At 41.9% G+C, this 24519-nt stretch overlaps 1 long non-coding RNA gene across 1 annotated transcript; it reads left to right on the top strand.

Annotated features, from left to right (window-relative positions):
* Positions 1-25: 25 nt before the first annotated feature.
* Positions 26-10906, top strand: LOC130708733 (uncharacterized). Its single transcript, XR_009009087.1, has 3 exons — positions 26-80; positions 1914-2047; positions 10292-10906. It is a non-coding gene; the product is annotated as an uncharacterized LOC130708733 (long non-coding RNA).
* Positions 10907-24519: the final 13613 nt, after the last annotated feature.

Consider the following 24519-nt stretch of genomic DNA (forward strand, 5'->3'; position numbering starts at 1 on the left):
GCCGTGCTGCATGCTGGAAGGCGTAGTCTCTGCCGCACGGACCGTCGGGTGAGGTCGCGCGGTCGCCTTCCCTTCGTATGGTAAATGAGGATTGTTGTGTCACCTCGGTCCCTGGCGCTGGGGAGGAAGGTTTATGGTCCGAAGTCCCTTCCTTCTTTGAGACTTATGCACTGTGCAATGCATACAAATATTGTCGTTCCACGTTATTTTAGTGAAAGAAACGGGAATGGGTAAAGAGGAATGAATGTCAGCTTCGTATTCTCCCAGAATTAGAGTAGAGCTTCTGTCTTTGAGCCGCTCCGAGGGCACACTTTCTAAGAACAAAACAGTACAGCGACCAGGAGTTCTTATTTTGTCGTTTCCAGAGGTTGACAGCAGGAAAGAATGCTTTGGATTTTATCTGGTATTTGGAGACGTTTGGCTTTCGTTCCAAGCACCTCTGCACCTCACCCCACCGCCGTTTTCCAAAACGGCAAATATTACTGAGTTCATATTAGCGTTTAAACTTGGCCCTACATACTGCCTTGATTCTCCAAATTTCACTACGAGGTAGAAACATTAGAGAAATCCATGACCTCGTGTTTTCCAAGAAGGGTGGAGGGGAGGAGGAAGCACGACCCAAAGTATTCCTTTTTCTATGTACTGTTACTCTTTTACTTCTCCAACCTACTTAGTCTCTGATTGTGTGTGTGTGAGAGAGACAGACATCCAGCCTGTACTTGTCAGGCTTTAATAATGTGTTTGGATATCGTTATGCTGATAAACAGTGGCTTTTCCTTCAGTTAAAAAGAAAATTTTCCTACACTTTAATTTTTTTTCCCCTCAGATTCTTAGTTTGAAGATCTCTGTGGAAATTTGCTGGACTGTACAAGAAACTATTCTGGATTTTCTTTTGTTCCTTTGTCATGTGTTTGGAATAGATGCTCTAGATTCCATGGTACTACTTTGGGGGCTATTTTTGTATAAATTCTTTTGAATTTAATAGTGCCCATTATGGGGCAGTGAAAAACTAGGGACTTAATTATCCTATAAAATTATATTGGATCACTAATTAGAAATAATACCCATTGTTTAGACTGATCTGGAGACTACAGAATTTGGGGGAAATGAATACAATTTTTCAGCCAAGAATTAGAGAGGCAGACAAGATAGCGAAAGACAAAACTGGCTTATCCCAGTGAGGTAGTAGTATGTGTGCAGTTTTCAATATAATAAAATTAGCTGTAATTTATGAATATTTGTCATATGCAGTTCCTCCGCTGGTGGCCTGAGGTGAGGCGGTTGTCTTTCATAGTCTTCTGTGATTTCCATTGGCCTTGCTACCACCCAGGATAAACATAGTTCAACTAAAAGCATGTCTTTGCTATATAATTAAAGACTTCAATGCAAATCCATTATCTGCCTCCTTAATATTATTGCTACCTATAAATCTTTTCTCTATATACATTTTGGAGCCAACATCAACTATATTTATTGCATGACACTCTATTAGACTATTCACATATATTATCTCTAATCTTAATAATCAGCCTGTATTCTACATATCACAGATGGAGAAAAGAAGCAGCTAAACTATGATATCCAAAAGCTAAGTTCATTAGGAGATAGTGACTGATGAATTAATTAAATCTATGTATCACATAAGGGCCCAGCTTTGAGGGAACACTAGTGTCTTGCTTTCTTGGTTGTTATTTCCCATTAAAACAATCAAGCAACTTGGTTAAGGTAGCAGAATTTGAACTTCCTTCCCTGAGTTGCAACTGTGAGCAGATGTTAGGAAGTGATAAGTGGGAGGTGGTGAAATTCTTAGTCACCTGTTGGAGCTAAAAAGAGACTTCAGTAGGGCATCTGAATGCTACACTGTCAAGCAATTGACTTCATGTACTCATACATTCTTCTCCCTTGCTGCGAAGGTTGCCAAAGCTGTGTTTTTCTGAAGTCTGAGACTGGACAAGGAACCTTCCACTGCATGAATACCAAGAAAGGGACAAACTGCACCCATCCCAAAGGGGTTGAGTTGGCCACCCAAGATTCCCAGAGAAAGCAGGTGAGGAAGACCACTGTAATCTGACTCCAAGGCTTCTTATTCTCTGGCTGCAGCTCTTTCTGGTCTTCAACCTAAAGAGGTACATGGTTTGAGGGATGCACCTAGTGCTGCTGAATGATCAAGGAATAGGGTGTCTTCTCCTTTATGCTTGCCTGATTGACACTTAGCTCTAGGGGAAAAAATTATCTAAAAGGCTCAATCTTTTAAAATCCTTATGTATTTTAAGTCTTTATATATTGAGATGTTACTTTGGGTAAGTTGTTATTAAATCAAGATAAGAAGACAGAACATGAAAACTGGAAATTGCCTTTTATATGTTTAGTCTATCAGTCTGATTTTCAGAGTTGTATTTGCGTCATGAAAGCATTCACCTTCAAATGGCTTCTTGGGAATGTAAGCAATATAGAAGGACTCCGCTCTCCCCCAGATTTCTCTGATTTTGTGTGGCTGCTGAAGCGGGCAGGAGGGGGACGTTCTGTGTCTTCCTCCTTATTTCATGTGCTGCTGCTCCTGAGGCCTGGCTTGGAAAAAGCAGGACATTCGGCTTAGACAGATGGAAGGCAGGGTCATTTGCAAAATAAAATGAGTGCACAAATCACGCTGTGAAATTGGCATGACCATCCCTGCTGCTATGATAGACCGACTTTTATTTAGTCTATGGCAGGCGGTTGGGGAATAGATTAGCTTTGGGGGGGAGGGTGGGAGAGCAGTAAATGAAGGTCCTTCAATTAATGATGGTAATTCAGGAAAGTAATAAATGAGGTGGAATATTTTAAAATGTCATAAAGGATCATTTTGTTTCCAACAGAATCTTGAAAAGCTAGAGTATATATCAAAAAGTTAGTGTATTGTACCTGTACCATTTCTAGCAATAAGAAAGCATCTGGTGGTTGCAATAAAAAGATTTAGTGCCTATTGAAAGAAATTAAGACTTCAGGAAAATGGTGTTGGGCTCAGGTGGATTTTGCTGCATAACGGGAGACATGTTTGCCATGTAGGGGAATTCCATTTAGGCAAAATGTATAGGGGCTAAAAGCATGATGTTTGGTTCTTAACATGCTTATGTTTCTGCCTGCCAACGTGTGAGATGATCAAATCCCATGTATATTCTATTTGGCATTCTCTTTTAAAACTAATTGGAAATGATTGTTTTATTTATCTTGTAAAAATAGCCACATCTTTTTGACAAACATTGTTTTTCTATGAGTGTTTCAACCACAGCTGTGGTTAAACATCTTCTATGATAAAAGAAGACCTTCTGCAAAATCATTTTCCAAGTTGTTATTTCTGTCTCCTATTCATTTCAGGCCATCCTATGCAGGATGGCAGATTGAGAGGCTCAGCTTCCTTGCTTCCTCTGGAGTCCAGCTTTATTTTTTGTCCCCGTGTGTCCATTGATGATGATAAAACTGACCCTTCTTCCACCACCTCTCACCTCTCACCACCCCCCCACCCTATAAACAGGGAAGAAAAGAGTAAATTAGTGCCAAATTTGTAATGTAGTTCACTGACCTTCAGGAGCATCTGTTCAATCTTTTAAGACTTTTGGAAAAGACTGTATGCTGAATCAACACTTGGGAACGTTTATGGTCAGATGGTGAGAAATGTAACCTCATTGAGAGCTTAATCTTTTTTCTCTGATAGTTCCAGCTCTATTAATATTTTAGATGGTAATATATTTCCTTCTTGATTTATCTTCTTTTGATCAAATGGGTTTCTGTTTCAAGGCTTATGGTGTTATTATCCAAACTAATTTATTAGGCAGAACACAATAGCATTATGATTTATAAAAAGGAATTAGCAGAGAACACACAATTTTGGGTACTGCCATTGAAAAATTCATTCCCTGCAGTTGGAGTGTGCTGTGGAATGCGCTGTTACCTAAATCAGATCATCTGAGCATTTTTCATTGCTCTCATTTCCAAGAGGCAAGAAATGATTCGTGATATCACTTCTTTCTTCCAAGACTGGTACCTTTCATAGTCAGATATATTCTGTCTATGCTTGTTTTCGTTTCTGCAGTACAGCTATGAAAATAATAAATTGGATGGGGAAGGTCTTTGAATCTATGGTCAGAAGATGATATTCCTAAAAGAAGAATGTCATCAGCCTCTGAACACATTTTCTGGCTTGCAAAGCCTCCAAAATGTTTTTCCATCAGAGAGCCATCCATGATGGTGTTGATAACCAGCTATCCAATTGTCTGAAAAGTAGTTTACTCGTTTTTAAGGTTTTCTCTGTGGAGAGTTACGGAACACACACCCAGGGCCTTTGCTGGTGGACTAAGAGACCAACTCAGAAACCAAACCTGTCCTTCAAGCCTCCTGCTCCCACATTCCCCTGGTCCAAAGAATCAAGTTCTGACAATTCTGCTTCTGAAATATCTCAGCTCTCTATACTTCTCTCCAATTTCTACTACCATTGCTCTGGTTTCTGCCACCACCATCTCTCTCCTGGATCTGCAACACTTCTCCTAAATGGCTTCCCGTGATCTCCTCCTAGAACTCTTCCAAAGATTTCAAGGCATTTTATCTCCCTTCTTATTTCAGAGTTTTACTGTGGGGACCTCATTAAGCCTTTAACTTTTAGGTTTTGTCCTTCTCTGGCCTTGGCAAATGGAACCCTGCAACCTTGCCTTCTATATGTAAAGGACCTATAAAAACAAAAAACAAAGAAATAAACAAAAAATTGATCAAGACATGAAAATGTCCCCAGGTGGCATAACATATTTGAAAGAGGCTAATTTGGTGTAAAACCAACTGAAGTCAAATCACTCTTCTGCCATCACCAACAATGTAGACATGGAAAAGGTTCTTAACCTCACTGAATCATGGTTCCCTTATGGGTAAAAGAGACCAAAGTAATTTCTTTGTTCAAGATAATACAAAGCATCTGGCCCATAGTAAATACTTAATACACTTTATTATTATTACATAAATGAAGCTATTGAGATTCCTTGGGAATCTTTTTTTTTTTAAATTTTATTTATTTATTTATTTGGCTGTGTTGGGTCTTCGTTTCTGTGCGAGGGCTTTCTCTAGTTGTGGCGAGCGGGGCCCACTCTTCATCACGGTGCGCGGGCCTCTCACTGTCGCGGCCTCTCTTGTTGTGGAGCACAGGCTCCAGATGTGCAGGCTCAGTAGTTGTGGCTCACGGACCCAGTTGCTCCGCGGCATGTGGGATCCTCCCAGACCAGGGCTCGAACCCATGTCCCCCGCACTGGCAGGCGGATTCTCAACCACTGTGCCACCAGGGAAGCCCTCTTTTTTTTTAAAGAAATTCACGTTCTTTTATTTATTTATTTATTTATTTATGACTGTGTTGAGTCTTCGTTTCTGTGCGAGGGCTTTCTCTAGTTGCGGCAAGTGGGGACCACTCTTCATCGCGATGCGCGGGCCTCTCACCATCGCGGCCTCTCTTGTTGCGGAGCACAGGCTCCAGACGCGCAGGCTCAGTAATTGTGGCTCACGGGCCCAGTTGCTCCGTGACATGTGGGATCTTCCCAGACCAGGGCTCGAACCCGTGTCCCCTGCATTGGCAGGCAGACTCTCAACCACTGCGCCACCAGGGAAGCCCTCCTTGGGAATCTTTAGAGTATTTTAGGCTTAAACGAGTATGGACCAAAATTACTGAGTTAAACATCTGCCGTCCAGGAGTAGACGTTCTCTTGATACTTCAGATGTTGTATTCCTGAGTGCCTGATAAACTCCAGAATGTGGAGGGCAGTTATCTGGCATAAATTAGTGTCTTCATTAAACCTGATTCTTCAAGAAATTAAAGTACCAAGTTAAATAATATATTTTGTTATTTCGACAAATTAATGAGTGCTTACTCTACCCAAGGCACTGTACAGTGTGGAGAATTCAGAACCTTCAAGAAACATACATACAGTCCAGGGGAGATACTACAAATACATTAAAAAAAATCACAACCCAGACGATATATGCAGTGCCTTAAGAGTGATATAACATGACATGGAGGTTCAGAATTTATAATAAAAATGAACCCTCATTTGGCTAGAGCAGTGTTTTGCAACCCTGTCAGGTACCTTCCTCCTCCCTTTTATAACAGATATCTTCCAAAGCCCTCTTTACTATTTTGAAATGAAGTTTATATATAATATATAACATCCTGCACACATAATTTGTTTTCTCTTTTGTCCTCATTTTTCTTTACTTCCTTCTTTCCTTTCATCTTTCTTTTTAACTGTAGGTGCATGAACTGACTAATCATAATCCTTGATCGTTGACACACTCTCCATTATTGATCTGTGTATGGTCCCCTTCTAGTCTTCTATTTGTTTAGCTAGTTATTTTAAATAATGTAATAATTACCAGTGAAACTGCCCCCCAACAGAAAAGATAGGACCTTTACCATAACCTACATCTGACCCTGGAGATGCAGATGGCTCCTGAACCATCCTTCTGTGTCCCTTGTCCTGGGTAACCATTACCCTGAATTCCATACTGGTCATTGTCTTGCTTCCCTTTTTGCATAATTTCATTGAATCTGCGTTCAATGCAGATTGAATATGCGTTTGAATATGCGTTTTTTAACATATTTTAATTTTAATTGTTTTAGCCTTATGAAAAAAGTTCACGTAGCATATACTCTTTTCAGTTAACGTTGTAATTCTGAGATTAATCCATATCGTTACATGTGGCAGTGTGGTTCAGTGGTTTTAACTGCTCTACTGTATAACGTTGTGTGAATATTCCAGATTTACTCACTCTTCTGTTGATGGGCATTTGGGTTGTTTCTAAATAGTTACTGTTTGAAAAGTGCTGCTGTGGACATTTCTGTACATGCCTCTTGGTATACATGTCAGGAGTTTTCCTGTATATAAACCTAGAGGTGGAATTATTGTGTCATTAGGGTATTGGCATGTTTAACTTTAGTAGATAAAACTTTAGTAGTTTTCCGCAATAGTTGCTCTAATTTAATTCCCACTAGCAGTGTATAAAAGATTCTATAAATTCACATTATCTCTAATACTTCCTATTGTTAGAATTCATGTTTATTGGCCATATGTAGTTTCTCTTTTGTGAAAAGCCTGGTCTTGTCTTTTGCTCATTTTTCTACTAGGTTGTTAGTGTGTGTTTTTTAAAATTGATATTTAGGAGCTCTTTATGTACTCATGATACTAATCCTTTATCAGTTATGTGAATTGCAAACATCTTCCAGTTTGTAATGTTTCACTTTCTTTAAGATAAAGTACTTAAGTTTAATATAGTCAAATTTATTAATTTTTCCTTTTACAGTCAATGCTTTTTATTTTTGTTTTAAAAACTTTTCCTTACTCCATGGCTAAATTATATTCACATATTTTTTTAAGTTTTGTTTCTACACTTAAATTTTTAATACATCTGGAGTTGGTTTTTGTATATGATGTGAGGAAGAGATTCAATTTGATTTTTTTCCAAAATGGATAACCCTTTTTTCTCAGGTCCATTTATTGAACAGTCTCTCAGTCCACCTCAATTTGACATGCCTCTTCTATAATATACAAAGTTACATATACGCGTAGGCCTGTTTCTGGGCTCTCTGTTCTATTCCGTTGTCAGTTAATCAAGTTTTGGACCAACATAACATTTTCTTAATTTCTATAGCTCCATTAAAAGTCCAAATATGGTTGGGGAAATACCCCCTCTATACTTTCCTTTTTCAGAAGTATAGTGTCATGGCTATTCTTGGTCCTTTATCTTTCCTTACACACTTAATTTTTAAAAATCAACATAATATCCCTACTATAATATAAAGAAATAAAAGAAAAATGACTTATAGTAAAATAAGATGCAGTTTAATATGTTAAAGTGCTTGGTCAGGCTGACACCAAAAGAACATCCCCACAAATATTCAAAATGCCCCATTAGAGTAGTGCAGCCCCATTGAGAGCTGACAGGCTAGAGAAGTGGGGTGATACTGTAGAGAAGCCTTAAAGGATGGGTAGGATTTAAGCTAGCAGATCTGAGAGAGAGAGAGAGGTAGAATTTCAGTGCAAAGGTGAAAAAAAAGCACATGGTATGTTCGTAGAAAGTTCATCCTGCTGAAATTAGGAGTAAGTTAGAAAGGTATTTTTTTGAATGTTTTCTGTATGTTTGGGGGATGCTGGCACAGGCCAAGATTAGTTAATACCTATATTACAACCCCTTGGCTTGTATAGTCCAACACACAGCTGACCCAGCTGCTTTCCTTTGGGCAAATCATCTAGAGTCTAAATTGAGTTCTGAGAACATAAACCAATAAACCAAAGCAATAAATCCAGCTTTAATAAAAATGAAACAGGTTCCCCACATGTCACGTTAAGCTGTAACTTTATGAAGTACATTTACCTTGTATTTTATAAAGCACATTTGTAATAAACTTTTTTTTTTTTAAATTGAAAAGTATTTCCTATTGTTTCACATTGCCTCTGTGGATGGCTTAGATCTTTTGTAAAACAAAATTTGGACATTTTAAGAGCATGATTGTTATTGCCTGATAAAGCGAGGTAGTAAGGGCCTCACTTGATTATATGGTGACTCAGCTGGCCTAGTTTTGTTAGGTAAGAGTCCCCAGGCTACATTTCATTCTGTTGACCCTATAAGTAGGGAGCTGAGGGACATGCTATTCACTTACCTCTCTAGTGATTGGTTTCTCTGTAAGTTTAAGGGTCTAAATGACAATTCCCTTTAGAGATAGAATAGCTAGTTTTTTGTTTTTGTTTTGTTTTTTTTTTTTTTAAGGATTTTCTTATTTATTTATTTATTTATTTTTGGCTGTGTTGGGTCTTCGGTTCGCGCGAGGGCTTTCTCCAGTTGCGGCAAGCGGGGGCCACTCTTCATCGCGGTGCGGGGACCGCTCTTCATCGCGGTGCGCGGGCCTTTCTCTATCGCGGCCCCTCCCGTCGCGGGGCACAGGCTCCAGACGCGCAGGCTCAGCAATTGTGGCTCACGGGCCCAGCCGCTCCGTGGCATGTGGGATCTTCCCAGACCAGGGCTCGAACCCGTGTCCCCTGCATTAGCAGGCAGATTCTCAACCACTGCGCCACCAGGGAAGCCCCCCTAGTTTTTTTTAGACAATTAGTAAGACAGTGGTGTTAGAACCTCCTTGAAGTTTTTATGGCTAGTGTTGATGTTGAGAGAGAATATTCACATCATGTGTTTCGTAGTCTGAAAAACCATGTAACTGATACAAGTTTGTGAAGGGCTTTGAGCCTGACTCTAAATACAGTGCTTCTGAAAATGCAAGCCATACTCTTCTGTGACACTTAAAATGTTTTTTACTTCTAACGTAGTCCAGCATTCCCTTACTCTAGGTCTGCCAGCTTTTACAAATAAAACTACAGGACATCTATAAGGAGAAATATATCTGGGACATAACCTAAAAAGTCATTTGTTTATCTGAAATTCAGATTTAACTGGGCATTCTGTATTTTATCTGGCAACTCCACCCCACCCCAATATTTTATAGATTTTTCACTTTCCCTGAATTCTTGATTTCTCTTACATATTACTTCTTGCTGCATATCCCCTCTTTAGGTCTTATAGCTATACAAATATGGAATACACTCATTTTCCTTACCCTCTCCCAAATACCATTCCCACCAGGTACAATTAGGAGGGGGGTATATGTGAGAATAATTGTGTTAAAGAGAAGCTGTGAAACCTTGTCCTGTACCCTAGGTACAATGTGTAGCTGTGTGTGAAAAAGAACTACAGTTTATTTGGGTGCCTATATATGTAACATATTTTGATATGTTGAACTAATTTAAATGATCTTTATTAATTAATAATTATCGTTATTTTTAAACCTATAGCTTGTTTCATTGAGTGAATTTAATCGAGCTCCTTTTAATATAAGACTGATGTCCATGGCAGAATAAACAACTTTATATTGAAAACATTAATCATTCCTATTCTAAAAAGTCCATTTGTCATATCCTTCACTGTGAGTTTCTCACTCACTTTCTCTTTTCCTTGAGTCATAGACTCCCCTCTCTTGCTGGGCCATCCCTTCTCATCTCTCCTAGTTTACCCCCTTTTCCAGGCCCCCTCTTCCTCCAGCACTGCTCCTGTAAACTCAAAAATTCTTCTCACTTTATAAACCTTCTTGTCTCCATCCCACCTATGTCCTAAGGACCATTTTGCTTCAACCAAAGTGGCTTATCAAAATGTTTTGGTAAACAAAAGACAAGTCTCCACCTGGTGAGTTCTGCTACTAACTTCTAAAACAATGTTTCCCTCCCCCTTGCTGTTGTTAAAGGGGAGAGAGATGGGGATCAAAAATGCCTGTTGGGCCAAGAGGATGACGAATGGAGGGACCCTCCATGGTCCTTTGGATTAATTTAAAGCCACTACGGGAAGAGGGATGAAGATCAGAAGCTGATGGAGCTTCCCACGAGAAATTTTATTGGACCCAGATGGAGATTCCCAAGCCAGGTGACAAGACAAGGCTCTGCGGGGACAGGAGGAGGCCTTCCACCTTCCCTGACCTTCCCCAGCTTCCTTCTGGTGCCTGCAGTATGGGAAATCTTGCTGGCACCCAGGGACAGATAATGGTGTTCTTCTGACGAGCAGTATCCTCTTCAGGCTGGGTTGTACAGCAGGAGGCAGAAGCACTACTGAAGAAAGATGGGGGACTGCTGTTAACAGGCTGGTTCTCAGACCCCTATGAGGCTGCCTTTTGGGTCCCCCAGGAATAGCTAGGGGACATTATGACAAGCGACAAAAGAGAGGTCAAGAGAGAAATCACACCTGATTATTGGGTCTATGGAGGAGGCATTAATTAACTGGATCTTGAAGGATTTCTCAATAGGCTGTCTCGTTTGAGAAGTAACATCTGTCATGTAAAGAGAAGTGCATCCATGTATATGATTTTTTTTTTTAGTATTGTTACTAGCTAATGGATGTATAGACAATGACTTCCTGCTAAGGAAACAACTGCATTGCTTCTAGTAAATCACGATAAATCTCTCTCCCTGTGTTTTTAACAGATAGGCTAGTAATGTTGGTAGCTTATAAATGAGAACACTTGGGAGAGTGTGAGGATTGGTATAGGCCACTGAGGTAGTGGCTGTGGGCCATGTTGGTTCATTCTACCTTCATAGAATCTAGGAATACAAGTATTTTATGACCTACAGAGAAATGTTTTTAAAAACTCACCTCCCAAAGAAGAAAAGCAAGCAAAGAAAACACCCACCAGTACAGAAGAAGAAAAATGGCAACCAAGATGTGTCTCTGAGGGCTGTAGAAGCAGAGTCTGTCACCTCTCTCCTGGGAGCCACATTCATTACAGCTCATCAGAGTGCCTCTACCCACTCGCTTAGAACCTTCTTGAGGTGTGTGGAGGAAAAGCTGCCCGCTCCGGGTGGTGACATGAGAAGCAAATCCATTTGGCGGATGGACATTTTTAAAACCTGCCACATGTGGTAGCCATTTTTATGGCAAGTAAATTGTTGGGGGATCTGTGAGGTGAATGTGCAATAAAACCTTTCACGATAAACCATGTGGAAAATCATCTAATCCAACCCCTGGAGGTCAAAAGCCACAGTACCATGTTGCTTTCTTCCATGAAGAAGAATTAAGACTCTTTAGACAGCTTGCTCTTTCCTTTGTTTTTTATAGACTGGTGCTGCCTATTTGGGGTGGAAGGTAAATTGTGTGGAGTGGCAGTGGTGGGCTGGAGGTGACGGGGGCGGGGGCCTCTCGCCAGGTGGAACCAGGGAGTGCTTTGCCAGTAATTTTTAAAGCGGCGTTGTTTCTGTGCCACTCTTTTGCCATCCTCAGGCAGTCGACATTCTTCCCAAGGGATACAGAGCAGGGAAAGGGAAATAGGACATGGAAGTAAGACACATAAGTCAGAACAGGATTTCACAGTGAAAGGACTTGAAGTTTGGGAGGTATAAAGAGATACTATGATTATGTTTATTGAGATATATATGCATGGGAACATACAGCCTTCAGGACACTCGGGATCCCTTTCATTTTCTCTTGAGGAAATACAATGGTTGAACTGAAAATAGAAACTTATAATAAGAGTTCGAGGACACATTCTTACTGATTTGTACTTTGAGGACTAAAGCCTCAGTCATTTATCTATATGAGAGTCTAAAAATTTATTACAGTTAAAAGAAAGTCTTGGGGCCAAAAAACATTTGAAGTTTCTCAGTAACTTCTGAAAGATGACTAGTAAGTTTGTCTCCATTTGAAGTTCATTTGAAAACCTCTATCATTGAAGTTTTTTTTTTATTTCCTAAAATAGGCTTCTAATGAAGTCAGCATGCTATTCAGTCCTCTTTTATCTTTTGTACCCAGTTGTTTTAAAATTTGAGATTTAGAGCATATCTGAATAGCATGAAATGTATGGTTAGAACTGTTTAAAAAGAAAGAACAGGGTTGGTATTAACAATCAGAATACCATCAGTCGTCCTCAAAAAACTAAAAATAGAACTACCATATGACCCAGAAATCCCACTCCTGGGCATATACCTGGAGGAAACCATAATTCAAAAAGATACATGCACCCCAGTGTTCACTGCAGCACCATTCACAATAGCCAGGTCATGGAAGCAACCTAAATGTCCATCAACAGAGGAATGAATAAAGAAGATATGGTACATATCTACAATGGAATATTACTCAGCCATAAAAAGGAATGAAATAATGCCATTTGCAGAGATATGGATAGACCTAGAGACTGTCATACAGAGTGAAGTAAGAAAGAGAAAAACAAATATCGTATAATACCGCTTATATGTGGAATCTAGAAAAATGGTACAGATGAACTTATTTGCAAAGCAGAAATAGAGACACAGATGTAGAGAACAAACTTATGGATACCAAGGGGAAGGGGGGGTGGGGTGAATTAGGAGATTGGGGTTGACATATATACACTACTATGTATAAAAAGGATAACTAATGAGAACCTACTGTATAGCATAAGGAACTCTACTCAGTGCTCTGTGGTGACCTAAATGGGAAGGAAATCTAAAAAAACAGGGGATATATGTATGTGTATAACTGATTCACCTTGCTGTACAGCAGAAACTAACACAACATTGTAAAGCAACTATACTCCAATAAAAATTAATTAAAAAAAAAAAAGAATACCATCAGGCGTCAAATTCCTATCTCAAATAACTGAGAAACAGTCTCACTCTCAGTCTCACTTTGTGATGGTCTGAGGTCTGCCTGAGGAATGACACAGGTGTTCAGGCCATGCTCACGGACCTCAGGTGCAAACCCAGACCACATCTGGATGAATAAAGATATGTAAACAGTGTTCCATCTGCCTGATTCTAAACACCTTCACAATGTGGTTCATTTCTTTGAAGGATGATTTCTGATCAACAGAGGATGTGCAGATAAAACGGCTGATTGATGGATCAAAATTTCACTTCTAAGTTGGTTGTGAAGTGTGATTCCAGGGATCTGAACTGTACCATTTTCAGAACAAACCTCTAAGATCTTAGTTGCGGCCCCTTTGCTGGGCTGGATCTTAGGGAGCATTTGGTACAAAACTTTCATTTTACAGATGACAAAACAGGTTCAGAGAAGTATGGGGAGGGGTGAGTTTTCCATTCAACAAACTAGGGCAAGAACCAAGGTCACCTGAGTTTAAACCCCAGGTCTTCTACTAAATAGTTGTGTGATCAGGGGTCAGTCAGTTATCTACTTTGGACCTCTTGCTTTTATAAAATCAGAGTGTTTGGAGATTTAACATGGTTTCCCTCTTGGTCCCAACATTCCTGCATTCTTTCTACTGTACTGTATCTTTGATTTCATTCACTCATTCATCCCATAGTAAGGGGCAGTTGTTTGGAAGCAGCTGCCCATTAGGGATCATATTTCTCAGCCTGGTCCCCCCGCCCTCTCATCCCTTGCACCTAGCTGAGGCCAGTTCATACCAATGGGATATGATTGGAAGAGAAGCATGTCGCTTCCAGGCAGAAGTGATTAGGCAACAGGTGTATCATTTCCATCCTTTCTTTCTCATCTGCTGACTGGAATAGTATTCTAAAGCCCTCGGGGATGGCAGAGCCACAAGATGGAAGGAATCTGAGTCCCTGAATCACCCTGTTTAAGGCTGCCTGCTGAACAACTGCACCACTGGACTGTGCACTGAGAAATAAACTTCTTTGTCTTAAATTTTGTTTTTGTTGAAACAACTAGCATTACCCTGACTAATGCAGTAAGGCAACAGGCATTTAAGTACTTACTATATGCGTTATGTTGGGTAGTAGGGACCCATCTGTGAATAACACAGTTTCTGCCCTCAAAGTGTTCAGCCCAGTAGGAGAAGACATATATACCAACAGTTGCCAAACAGTGTGGTAAGTACCATGATAAACATGGGATATTGTGAGAGGACATAGCCTTGGACATTTTAGGAAACACTCCCAGCAGAAGTAGCATTTAAGTCAAGTCCTAAAGCAAAGCCTATTTGATGGTTAGGAACTGAATGTTTGTATCCCCCCAAAATTTACAAGTTGAAGTCTTAACCTTAAATGCGATGCTATTTGGAGATGGGACCTTTGGGAGGTCGAGTTGGATGAGGTCATGAGGATGGGACCCTCATGATGGGATTAGTGTCGTTATAAGAAGAGGAAGAGAAATTTCTCTCTGTTCACCTTGTGAGGACACAGCAAGAAGGCAGCCATCTGCAAGCCAAGAAGAGAGTCCTCAGCAGAATCCAACCACGCTGGCACCCTGATCTTGGACTTCCAGCCTCCAGACGGTGAGAAATGAATTTCTGCTGTTTAAGCCACCCAGTCTATGGTGTTTTGTTATGAGTCTTACTGACTGAGACAGATGGGTTTTTCTTTCCAAGGACCAGCCTTTATTTCTATCCCAGAAATAAGAGAGAACATGACTAAATTCAAGGAGCTTGGTGTCTCCCAATGAGGATGGAGAGGAAGGCTGAGGATAGAGCTGCAGGAGAGTCGCTCATTGCACTAAAGCCCCTGAATCAGGTTCCTGGGAGGAAGGCTTCTGGCGGGCGTGCCTTGCAGTGGCACCTGAGGACACTGGGATGAGCAGAGAGGGACCTATGGGCATGGTGTAAAGGTTAGGCAGGTAGGGCATTGGCCTAAAAATGGTACTAGTGGTAGCCATAGCTTCCTTAGCAAAGATATCCAAATACTATCAGCTTGCAGATCAATTGGATTTGATGCAATTTAGCAGCAAAGAGAAAAGCAGCTCCAAAAAATATAGTTCACTTACTAATAACATTGTTAAGCAGACATGGGCTTCAACTCAGATTCATGAAAATGGAATGCGATGTGGGCCTTAAGGTTGGCAGTGAAAGCAAGTGCTTCAGGGCCCCAGCAGGACTTTGGGTCTAACACTAATGAATTCCTCACTCTAGAGAGAGAAGTCATTATTTGCATCGTGATTTCTGACTTGGCAAATAACCAGAGGAAGTAAATCAGAAATCTCCCACCCCATTTTCCAATGAGCATCATCTGGTGGACTTTTTAAATTGTCTTTTTTCTAGGCTTTTCCTCACCTTCAAATCTTTACAGAAGAGGGAAGAAGAACGGCAGAGGCTCCCTTCTCTCAAACCTGTCTAATCCTTTCATAATTCAAGATCACAGAGCTGCTGTAAACCGCCCCCCCTCACTGCTGTGCTTATTCCCTGTGTGCTTGGTAGAGCAAGCAATTCCATTTACCAGCACTCCAGTGAGCGTGTGGTGATAAATAAAGCTGCCACCCTCCGCTTGCCCACCACATTTAAAATGACACATTGGACAAGTGGGTCTCTATTGCCTCCACTTTTTTCATAAAAAGGCTAAAAATGGCCTGCAAAGGCAGTAAATCTTAATTTCTAATATAAACTCCAAACACAGAAAAAAAAAAATCCTAGGCCAGTTTAGACTGGAGTGATTTTGATGATCAGATGGCGAGGGTTGGAATACTAAAGAGATAAACAATCCAAAAACTAATTCCAGGAGCTGCCTGGATGTGTGGGGCTTTTCCTTCTCTCTCCTTGAAGCAAGCTTGCCTCCTCCCCATGCGACTTTATTGGAAACTAAAACCACAAAGCAGGCAGAACAAAGTCAACATGAAAGAAGCTAAGTTTCTAACTTCATAATCTCAGAATTTAAAAATGACCTCTTGTTATGATTGTTCAGCCTGAGTTAGCTTTTATTAAACACTTAACTGTGTGACAAGTCCATGCCAAGTTCTTTGATGCATATCTCACTGAACTTTTGGGTCTGTGAATTTTCTTTTAAATCTTCCAGTCTAGAATCAAGGGCATTCTTTTTCCATCACAACCATTAACAGGAGAATTGACTTTGAGTTACCTATTGAGTACTGATGCTTGGATGGATGATCTCTAAGAGGATGAACATGAAACCGTCTTGTTGATCTGTTGTACAATAATAGATCCCTTTGACTGATGATCAAAGCCCTCCTCAGTTCTGTCCAGCCCACTTGGGAATCTGATTTCCAGCCCCTCTGCTTCATCCACTCTGTGCTCTAATCTCATTACACAGTGTTCTCTTTCCCTATGGGCACCTCATGCTTTCCTGCCTCTGTACCTTTGCTCTCGGTAAGCCGTCTGCTTGGACTGACTTTTTCCTTATTATCATCTCATAGTCTCTATACCTTACGATCAGGTCCAGCTCACATTTCATGTGTGCCGTGAAGTCTGCCCCAATTCTCCTCCCTAAGCTGAAAGACACCGTTTTTCTTCTGACCAGCCAACCCTCTTTATTAAGTTCAGAAATTGTCTTTGCAGGGATGTTCACAGCAGCATGGTTATCACAGCCAAAAAAAAAAGGGAAGCAATATAAATGACCCTCAATAGGGTGTCAGTTAAATAGATTATTGTATTCTTGTATATTGTAAAGAACAATACAGCTGTTAACCATGGTGATAGAGAAGTGTATGTTTGCTGATTTAGAAAGATGCCCACTATAGATTGATAAGTTCAAAGCCAGGTATGATCCTACCTTTAAACACAAAAGTAATTTAAATATCACCTGCTTCAATCTTCAGTGGCTCAAGTCCTCCTCCTCCCTCTCCACCTGCTCAAGCAGGACCCCATGCCCTGACCTTAGAAGTGGCCCAAGGTGGTTTCTGAGAGTCCCCGAAGGGTGAGGAGGGAGGTTAACATATGCCCACAGGTGCAGTCACTGTGCCGCATTTGCTCTTGTAGGTGCTCTAAGAAGTTTTATTGCTTTACCTCCTGACAGAGCCCATGGTGGGAATGATGCTGATTGGCCAAAACCCATTAGTCTGTGATCTGGCACTGAGTCCCACTGGGTGCCTCAAGTTTTCCTGCCCCTCTTCCACCTTCATTCACTATTCATGATGAGTCTTCCACACACCAGCCCCTGAGACAAAGGGAAACAGGACATGATCCCTGTCCTGAAAAGACTCCCAGACTGTCCAGGCTCGCATTGCAAGCCCTGCTTGGAAGTTTCTGCTTAGAAGTAGCTATAGGATCTTAGTACTCTGACAGCTACCCTAAGACAGGCAGTGCAGACAGAATGCTGAGCGAGAAGGTCTGGGTTCCTATCCCAGCTCTGTCACTTACTAGCTCGCCGTCTTGTGGAAGTCAGTTTCCCTGAGGCTCAGTTTCTTCACATAAAATGGAAGTGACACTATTACTTCCCATACAGCTTTGTTGTGAAGGATAAAGGATATGTGAATATCAATGTTATTCATACATCATAAAAATCTAAAAGGCCATTATTAAACACATACTTAACCCTATTCCTACTTGTCCAACCCCTGATGAAATATCTTGCCAATTCATATGACTTCTGAGAATTTTTAAGCTCTAGTTATTTTTTAAAAAGTAGGCTCAGGATGGGAATGACACCTGCTTGACCTCACAGATCTGGCCTTCAACTGAGAGCTCCGACCTCAGCAGTGACCTTGACTCAGGATGTTTCTCGCCATGTTAGAAGGACTCAGGGTGGCAGCACCTCAGTGGACCCAGTAGCTAGCCCTTGATAGGAAATCACAGCCCATCCTCGACTTCTCATCCAGCCCCCTAGACAGTATCTGGAGACCCACTACCTCAAACAGGAGCCCTTTCACTGAAATACAAAAATGTGCATTCCCAGGAAACTGAGGATTTGAAAGGACAAACCACATTCGGGAATATTGAGGGACATTAAAAAATATCGCCATTTTCTCTTACTTCTTCACTGCTGAGCCCTTCTGGAAGAATTCTCTGTTCTGCTCCAGAGACTGTGATCACTTTTGGGTGTGTGGATTGTTGTATGTTTCCCTTGTGGGTGTCAGCTAAGTTATGAGGTGTTAACAGGCTCCTAGAAGAGCCATCTCATCAAGTAGAAGGTGTTAGGTTTTGATCCCTGGCTGTGGTTCAGGATTATTTAATTTCTATCTCCTCCCTCACCTCCCTACTCTCAGTCTGTTAAGGTTTAAACCCTCAGGCCCATAACTCTGGTTGTCTGATTTGTATCTGTTTTGGGGCTACAGACATTACCGTTCTTGCCTTTTATAGCTTTAGAGTGAGACTTTTCTTTCCATGCATGAAGAGCTTGGGCATTGATGGGGAAACCTGTCATGTTCAAATACTTCGTGCTCTTTTGATTCTCTTCTCCTGGGTGTGGATAAGAACTGGGCAGATCCTTACTGCTGTGGCCCAAGTAATTGACTTAAAAACAACACATATGGGTTTATGTTCTCATGTGTACAGTTTTCATTTTAACACACATACCCCAGTCCTTCTTCGGAATCTTGCTCTGAGTCAGATGTATGAGGGGTTTCCTAATGGTTATTTTTCATCTTGATAAACCCAAACCCTCAATGACTCTGTTGATGGACGATCATTCTCTCTCATATTTTCTCTCTCTTGCCCTTGATTAAAAAATAATACATATCTATTGTAAAACATTTAGAACATAGAGGTGCACAAAGCAGAACACAAAAGTCACACATTAGCCTGTTATCCTGAGACAACTGCTGTTAACAATTGGTATGTCTTTCATCTAAGATCAAACAGAATTGGTACCATCCCATTTAGGCTCTGTTGCAAAGTACTTTTTTTCACTTAATATATCACAGCCATGTTACCATGCCTGGTCAAGCATTCTCACCCTTCAATACAGTTCTTTCTGGCCACAGAGCACTGAGAGCTCCTGTCTGCACTGGCTTCTTTGAGTAGACCTTGTCTGGCTCCTGGGTTGGAAGCAATGACCCAATTCCTGGGGCTGGGTACAGGCTCATTGGAATCACTATCCCACTTCTGAACATGGCTATATGCTCTCAGAAGGAATAATTTCAGCATAAAGATGTAAAATATTTCCATGTCAAAAAGAACCCAAGAAGTCTGCTGAGGGCCCTAGATGAGAAATTTACCCATCAGATCCACTCTTCAAGTGTTCACAGCTTGGAACACCTTATTTATTTATTTATTTGTTTATTTTTTGGCTGTGTTGGGTCTTTGTTGTTGCGCGCGGGCTTTCTCTCTAGTTGCGGCGAGCGGGGGCTACTCTTTGTTGAGGTGCGCAGGCTTCTCATTGCGGTGGCTTCTCTCGTTGCAGAGCACAGGCTGTAGGTGCGCAGGCTTCAGTAGTTGCAGCACGCGGCTCAGTAGTTGTGGCTTGTGGGCTTGGTAGTTGTGGCTCGTGGGCTCTAGGGTGCATGGGCTTCAGTAGTTGTGGCACGCAGGCTCAGTAGTTGTGGCTCGTGGGCTCTAGAGCGCAGGCTCAGTAGTTGTGGCGCATGGGCTCAGTTGCTCTGTGGCATGTGGGATCTTCCTGGACCAGGGATCGAACCTGTGCCGCCTGCATTGGCAGGCAGATTCTTAACCACTGTGCCACCAAGGAAGTCCCTCTTCCATGTCTTTTTATGGCTTGATAGCTCATTTCTTTTTAGCGCTGTATAACATTCTGTTGTTTGGATGTACCACAGTTTATTTTTACTTTCAAGTTTTGGCAATTATGCATAAAGCTGTCTTAAATCTGTGCGCAGGTTTTTTTTGTGTGTGTGTGGACATCAGTTTTTAACTCCTTTGTGTAAATACCAAGGAGCATGATTGCTGGAACATATGGTAAGAGTATGTTTATTTTTGTGAGAAACAGCCAAGCTGTCTTCCAAAGTGGCTGTTCCATTTTGTATTCCTACCAGCAATGTATGAAAGTTCCTGCTGCTCCACATCCTTATCAGCACTTGGTGGTGTCAGTGTTTTGAATTTTAGCCACTCTAGTAGGTAGTGATAACCTTTTTTTCCCTTTTCTTTTTTGGTAAAGATAAGAGCCTTTCCTGGTTGGAATTGCCTGCAGATGAGTGTGTGACTCTGAATCTAAATATGTTATTTCCTCTCTGTTCTTAAGCAGATGAACATTAACTTCGGAGAGTAACATAGTTTGCCCGTTAGCCCCTCTGTTTCAGCAGCATGCTTGGCACCCTGGAGGTGTTTAGTAAATATTTGCTAGTTGCATGGCTCTCAATGACCTGTCTGTCTCTGCTTTTGAGAACCGTAAGGGGTCTATTTGGAGAGATTCAGACCAGCACATGGGCCTTTTCACACACATGCACGTGTATGTGCACACACAAAGGAACAACAGGTACTCTTCTGCACAGCTGGGAACCATATTGTCCAGGCTTTCGAACCCCAGACTCTAAGTACTTCCAAATGCTGGCCTTGCTCTATAAGTGATAATAAATGAAAAATATTTTCAGTGATGTTTTATCTTGGTTAATAATCAGGTCTAGTACTATCTCTGGGTCTCAGACAATGAAAAGTCACTCTTCCTATTTCAGCCCACACAAACAAGTCCCACACCTGCACCTATGGACAGTCACATCTTGAGGTGATAGGAGCAAAGGCTGATGTAGCTGTGTTCACCATTCTTCTCCTTTGTTTTTGTTTTTCTTCCATCATTGTTCTTCCAAGAGGGTTCTTGGAAGCCATGAGACCTAACATTTATTGAGTCCCCTGGAGGTAAACTTACCCCCCATTTCTTGTTGCTCCCATGATGCTGATTCTGCACTATGTGCCTGGCATATGATAGGTGGTAATCAATGTTTATTGAATGAATAATGTACCTTTGGTCTGTTATAGAAGTCTAGAGTTTGCTAGTAAAGAACTGCTTAACATTCTAGGGCTCATTGTTTGGAACCACTATTGCAGTTGCTTTGCAGTAGCAGAAATCACTACAGGTTTGCCCTCAGGAGCCCAAGTCCATGGGCAAATCTGGAGCCAATACTCCCCAACCCCCACCTCCTGATTATTGTCAAAAACACACCACACATTGTAGCAATCATTTTGCGAAACTTTACAGCATCTATAAATCGAAAACTACTGCCTTTGACAATTATGGGCCTGTGTCAACACCAGATCATGTTGACCCTCCTGGAATGTGTTTGCAAATGCACCATGCCAGCCTTGGAAGCTGTTGACATCAGAGGCTGTAAGTTAATTAGATGTGGCCCCAGAGCATTGTGGGTCTTGGTGTCTGGGAAGATTTTTTTTTTTTCTTATATTCTTCTTTGATTTTGTCCCAGGGCAGGAGCTGTCTTGGCTGCCATGTTTGGCAGACAAGAAAGCCAGTTTAGAGGAGTCCACATTGCTGCGCAAGTGATAGTATCTGTGAACCGCTTCCCTTTCTTCCCTCTTGGCAGATTGCGGTAGGAATTGCTGGAGACACTAGGAAATGGTGGTGGCTGTGGATTCTGCTGTGAAGGAGAGACTAAGCACATCCTGTGTGGTTTGAGCAGGTTCTATCCAATCTGCCAGGGCAACCACCTGGGCGTGGTGCTGCTGAGACCTATGTTGTGACTTTATTCTAGCGGCAGTACCTGCTGTGAGCTCCCTGGCCTGTGAGTCTCTGTGCGTGTGTGTGCACACGTGTGTGTAACGGACTCCCTGAGAGCACTGTACATGCCTTTGTGCATGGACATACACACGTGTGTAACTGAGTTCCCGAGAGGATACCCCAGCTCTTGCTGCCTTATTTTTCCTCTCTGCTCTAACATCTTTGTCCCTCACAAAAATAAAAATAGAATCTCCACTAGCTAGAATACATCTCAGAGTATATATAACAGCTTCTATTCTGGAGAAATCAAGAAAGGAAGAAGGACCTGGCCAGTTCTATCACTCTTTAAGGAAAATGTCTGCCTTGGGACACCTTCAAGACTTGGGTCCCTCTCCCATTACCGGTGCCCTGATGCAGGGCATCACCCTAAACTCACAGATGTCTGCAAGTGCCTCAGCTGACAAGAACCAGGCAGAGTGACAGAAGTGGGCATCCTGGGAAGTGGGAAATGAAGCCAATGAGGTCAGAGCTATTCTCTGCCAACTCACTTCCCTGCTTCCACCAGTATTTATTGAGTTCCATGTGCAGAGCACTGAGCAAGACCCAGAAGGAGACAGATAGAAACCCATTTCTGCCTTCAGGTATACAGTTAACATTGTAGTGATAGAAGGATGCACACATATGTATATCCACACAAAGCCATGTAAGTATGTGCCCAGAGACAAGGGTAGCATAACATAAATAGTAGCAAGTGGGTGGTGACTGAGTGAGGGCCTCAGAAGTTCAGAGGAAGGTGAAAAACATGGCTGTCCTCAGAGACAGGAGACACTGAACTGAGATTCGGTTAAGTGCGGCTCTGGCAGAGAGGACGTTCTAGGCCGGGGAAGAGCAGGGGCGGAAGCCAGGCAGTGGGAATAAGGATGTGTTTTCAGGTAGTGGGGAGCGGGTGGGAAAGACGGTGAAGCGTGGTGGGGCAGATGAGGCTGCAAGGCTAGAAGGTGAGGTCCCCAAGGGCTGGGAGTTTTGTCCATTGAATTCACTGCTGTGAATAACTAGAGCTGGTGTTGCCAGTTCACTTTGCTGACTATTGTTGAGAAGTAAGTTGAGGCTAGAAGATGGAAGAGCTGCAATTCCGTAGACCAAGTTCTCCAGATATGTGGAAGATGGGGGTGGGATTTTGTGTGGGGTGAATGCTTCCGGCAGGTGATATGTAGAGTGATTGAAGAGGGAGGTTGCTTTTAGACCAGTGTCCTAATTAAGAAATAAATGTGACAATGCAAGCATGAGGTACTAAGGGGCTCAACTACCTTAGATAGAGCTGGCAAGGTGGGTCAGTGTGAGAGGCAGTGAGCATTTAGGGAGCAGGCCCACTAATACAAGTTGCAGAAATCTCAGGAGACCCTCTAACTCATCCCCCTACTTCTCCGAGAGCTGAGTGGCTGTGCCTTCTGGGGCAGACCTGTCCTTGCCCTGCTGCTGCTCTTCAGCTGTGGAGATTTCACTGTCAGTCTTTGTGGAACATTTTGTGTTTTATCACCATCCCCAAGTATATCCCACTGAAATGACTCCTGCTGTAATTTAAGCTGATTTACTCATTCATTCATTTACTCATTCATTCTTCAACAGTTATGGAGCATGTACTTTGCGCTTGGCCCCCTGCTAGGCCCTCAGAATTTGCAGATAAATCAGACCTTGTGCCTGCCCTCAAGGAGCTTACAATTCAGTAGGGGTCAGGCATATAAACATACGTGTGAGTAATAAGGGGCTGTATATCTGCCAAGGGCATAGTGAGTGCCTGAAGGAGGATATCAGCTCCACATTGAGGTGTGAGGCCGGGAGCATCTTAAAAGAGGAATTGACAACTGAGTTTTTGCTTTAAAGGGTTCACCAAGTGGACAAAAGACGGTCAGGGAGACGATGTTCCAGCAGAGGACAAAGGGTGCAAAAGCCTTGAAGGGGAGACAGCTGATGTGGCCTTTGAACTGGGTTCTAAACCCTCCTTACTGTGGTGAGGAGGGGTGTATAGGGCTGGGAAGACTCGAAGTCAGCAGAAAACTATGGCCTGATTCACTATGTATGTGATTTTAAACAATACATGTATATCCAAGCCAATGAGACTAGTATGAGGCAGAATGCAAGAATATCAAAATGTATTCCACAGCAAAAGACTTCAAAGGGATGTCAAGGTTTATGCAGACTATTTCACAGTATGCCCCTGTCTTAGTCAGCCTGGGCTGTCGTAACAAAATACCATAGACCGGGTGGCTTAAATAACAGAAATTTATTTCTCACAATTCCAGAGGCTAGAAGTCCCAGATCAAGGTCATCTGGCAGGGTTGATTTCTGCTTGCAGATGGCTGCCTTCTCATTGTCCTCACATGACACAGAGAGAGTTCTGGTCCTTCTTCCTCATCTTATAAGAACACCAGTCCCATTGTATTAAGGTCCTACCCTTATGATCTCGCTTAAGCTTTATTACCTCCTTATAGGTCCTTTTTCCAAATACAATCACACAGAGATTAGGGCTTCAACATATGAATTTTGAGGGACACAATCCAGTCCACAGCACCCTGTATTCAGGCAGTGGGAGAAGACAGTTCTTTTACCCACCTCTTCAGTGCAAACGGTTAGCAGGCACTAATTTCATGTGAAATTTCAAGTGGTGAAAATGGTGAAGAAAGGAGAAACTTGCAAGAGATCTGGAGAAGTAAGCCAGAGAGTAAGCATAAGGGTCCTTTTGTGGTGCTAA

Source organism: Balaenoptera acutorostrata, chromosome 8 (assembly GCF_949987535.1).
Source record: "Balaenoptera acutorostrata chromosome 8, mBalAcu1.1, whole genome shotgun sequence".
Classification (NCBI taxonomy): domain Eukaryota; kingdom Metazoa; phylum Chordata; class Mammalia; order Artiodactyla; family Balaenopteridae; genus Balaenoptera; species Balaenoptera acutorostrata.